Source organism: Seriola lalandi, unplaced genomic scaffold, assembly GCF_002814215.2.
Source record: "Seriola lalandi dorsalis isolate HSWRI2012SDOR001 ecotype SW California unplaced genomic scaffold, Sedor1 jcf7180002054522, whole genome shotgun sequence".
In the NCBI taxonomy this organism is placed as follows: Eukaryota; Metazoa; Chordata; class Actinopteri; order Carangiformes; family Carangidae; genus Seriola; species Seriola lalandi.
This window is the reverse complement of record NW_019525075.1, coordinates 1-3,900: the sequence shown is the minus strand read 5'-3', so window position 1 is coordinate 3,900 and position 3,900 is coordinate 1. Positions and strand designations below refer to the sequence as shown.

Below are 3,900 nucleotides of genomic sequence, written 5' to 3'. Positions count from 1 at the left end.
TAATATAGAAAAGAAGTGTAACATGTTTCTAAATGTTGACATTAAAGTCAGTATTTTTTTTTCTTCTGATTTATATCTATTACAATATAATTCAAAGAAGGATTGCATGAGTGAGAGTCGTATCCGATTGCTACTGTGGACGCTTTGTTTACATCTGAGTGAACGAAACAAATCTGGACCTCTGACTTAGCGGAAGTTGTCAAATGACGTAAGAGGCGTCCTGCATCTCTTCGAGCGGGACTTTGGTCACAGACCACAGAAACAAAAAGTTCTGTGACTTCCTCAAATAGCTGCTTTTTGTTTAGACATGGCGCTCCAGATTGAAGCGGATTTACCACCTGGCCTTTCTGGTCTGAAAGTAAGTTCTAGATTAATTTGTAAATGTACCTGTCTTGCTAACATGCTGGCTACTAGCCCTTAGCTAAATGAAAACCACAACAGCCACATCAAGGGAAGCGCAGACGTTACCTAGCGAGCAACGTTACCTTTCCAAAGCAATCTAACGTTTGATAAACATACATTTAACTGTCATCCGTCTTTTCATATACATATGAATTATGTGCTAATAGTTGCTAATGTAACATCAGCTAACCCTATAGCCACAATGCCACAGGCACATTTGTGATCATTGAGTTTCTGACGAAGTGACCTAGTGATCAATGCACATAATGTCGAACTGGATCTCTGTCCGTTCAGAACATCAAACGTTATTTCAGCAGTCTTAATCGTATATGCTACTCTGCTAAGACAAACAATTACCCAAACATACATAGCTAGTGGTCATATCAGGTCATGCTAACTTAATGTGGGATGCTGTACAGTATGCATTATGATAGTGAACCAAGTGCAGGATGTTGTGAAACACACCATATAAACACATAAGGCACATGAGAAGAGACTTAACCTGGGTAGTGCTACTAACTATGACCCATGCAACCACTAGTAACCTTACAGACTATGGAGTACGGATGGGTTTTAACACATACTGTCCCTCTGTAGGAATGTATGTAAAATTGTTTACCAATTTCATTGCCTAGTCTCCTAGAGGGAAATAACCAACTCTAGATTGAACAATTTGATTGGTCATATTTTGTTACACTAAAAATAGAGAGAAATAAATAAAAAGGTTATTTAGATTTTAAAACATTTGAGTGAAATATCTGATTCATTCAACTTTTTAGGCTAGCTTATTTGACTGAAAAAGTTATTCACAGTCTGTGTTGTTAAATTTCATGCAACCTGCCATGTTTTCAATAGAGGATAAATGTATTGTTGCCAGGCTACTTTATTTTCTTGGTTGGTAGAGTTGTTTTATGAATAGTCTATGCTCTCTGTTTTCTCATCTGCAGAATGTTGATGCCCTGCTTCGGTGTCCAATTTGCTTCGACTTCCTCAATATTTCAATGATGACAAAATGCTCTCACAACTGTAAGTAACAAGTAGCTTCCACAGCAGACCTGGTGCTAACTACTCTTACAATAAGTTTAACAAAGCCATGTATATATGAAGGCAAGACCACAGAGCGACTTGTGTAAGCAAGCAAAATGCAGCTGAGAATGTTTTGAAAAAATGCAGAACGTAGTTTTGAAATTCACTTCAAAGCAGCAAGAGTTGAACATTTATTTCTTTGGACCATGTACAGCTGGACCATGTGCAGCTTTCAACATAAATGTCACCACTTGATGCACGGCACCAGAATGTAGCTTCAAGCTGATTTGCATCAGCAGTCCCTTGGCAGGTCAGATTAGAAAAAAACATAGTTTTCTTTACTGAGTAAAGACAACATACAAAGCTATACTAAAATGAGCACACAACAAGTAGCATAGAACAAAATTACACACAGTAGTATAATATAAAGGAATGATAATGGATGCCTTTTCTAATGAGTAGAGTGTTTTTGCAATATGTGTGCGTTAGCTACTTGTACAAATATATGTACATGTGTATGTTAGCTTTGATGTCATTATCACCTTGAGAAAGACCCCCATAGAGTACTTCTGAATTCAAGGCCCTACTGTCTCTGCATTAATAACTTTGGGTTCCCTGCTTCAGTTGAAGTTAGTTAATCTTAGGTGGATGCATCTTTCTCTGACTCTGTTTGTGTCTTAAAGACTTTACATGCTTTTTGTGCTGAAATTTGCTCTGTGTTTTGTGCACTGAGATACTCAATTCAGCAGATATAATTGAGCCACACTGTGAACTAAATGAGATTTTTTTTTTTTTTTACATGTATTGTTCAATCCAGATGGATACTGACTAACAACTGTGATGAAAGAAAGGAAATTATCTAACCACTGCATAACAGATAAACTCAATTTTGTTTACATTTCATTTCACAGTTTGCTCTTTGTGCATCAGACAATTTCTTTGCTACAAGTTGCAGTGTCCAGTTTGCAATACAGTAAGTATGAACTTGACTTGAATGCATAAGTATACTCCCTAGCTGCATTTCCATAATCATTATGGTTATAACCTCAATAAGGATGGCACATTCACAGGCCATCCTCTGTAACTGTATTTATTTGATAAAGGATGCAATTTTCCTTCATATCTCACTTCTTCTTTCCCTCAGCAAGCAACAGAACAAGATCTAAGAAACAACCGTTTATTGGATGACTTGGTCGTAAACTTTCAAGCTGCAAGGTAAACGTACATCACATTGTAGACGATTACCAGTAAACTGTCATGTCTGAAAAATATCAGGGCTTTCTCTGCCAATCGACCCAAGTGCACACTGCAGTAGGGGATTAAATGATAGAAAAATGTAAATGTAAGCAATTGCATTGCATAATTCAGCACATATATTGAATAAAATTCCGTTTAGGCATCGGTTTTGATGTGAAGCTATTGCAATCAGTGCAAGGAATTAAAATGTTCAATGAATATAAAACAGTCAAAAGCGCATGGTATAAAGTGCATAGTGCGAGTGCATTTAGGGCGTGTCCATATCCACTTTTTCTAATTTAATGGCAAAAAAACAGTCACTGTGGCAGAAACATGGTTCAAATGGGGTGTTCTTAGTCTCTTGATTATTCAGGGGAGTGTTTTGAGCCTCATCTATATCAAAAAGACGTCCATGACACACGGCAATGTTATGCAGCACACAATATGCCACAAATAATGTTTTGACCTTCTGAGGGTTGTATTGTAATGTATTACCTCACTTATCCAAACATTTGAAGTTCCTTTTCATTTGCAACAGGCAGAGTGTATATGCGTTGTGCACCCGCCTATGTAGGCGCATATTTCTATCTTAATAATGCGCCCTTAAAATGACTGTGAAATAATGAGTGTAATACTGTCAATCGCGCAATTGCGTGCCACTGCCTCAAGATAGCAATGCTCCAACAATGCCCCTGACCACACCTCAATTTTAACACCAACACACCCGTGGATGCTCAGATGGGTGCGAGTGTATTCGCTATTTAAACAATGTGTGCAGTGGAAGGGAAAATGACAACTGCTTGGTCTGGAACTAGCAAAGACATTTGCATTTCACGTTATACTAGGTGTACGATAGGGTCCACTGAGTTAACTGGTTTGTTGGTTCTTATTGAGGAATGGCTCTTTATTGTCATGTACTATCAAGTATTTCCTGACCTTTTTCAAACCAGCTCAATCCGAGAACAAGGATCTAAGCAATTTCTTTTGACACATCCATCTACAGCATACAGTGTTTGTTATTTTTAGCGTGATAACGTCTAACTCTTTTGCCTTCAGAGGGAGACTAAAAGAATAGTGAAAATGGCCGATCAGGAAATGAGACACAATCCACGTAAAACCCCTTTACCATGAACACAGGCGCACTCCCTGAGCACCTGTCCAATTTGTAACATCATGTTTCTAAGAACTGAAGAGAATAACGACTACTGTTGTGATTTTAGGGGATCCCATTGTTAT

General features: G+C 37.9%; 1 long non-coding RNA gene across 1 annotated transcript; it reads left to right on the top strand.

The window, feature by feature from the left end:
* The first annotated feature begins 213 nt into the window (after positions 1 to 213).
* On the top strand, positions 214 to 2,641 carry LOC111660763 (uncharacterized). Its single transcript, XR_015437718.1, has 4 exons — positions 214 to 358; positions 1,350 to 1,428; positions 2,340 to 2,401; positions 2,573 to 2,641. It is a non-coding gene; the product is annotated as an uncharacterized LOC111660763 (long non-coding RNA).
* Positions 2,642 to 3,900: the final 1,259 nt, after the last annotated feature.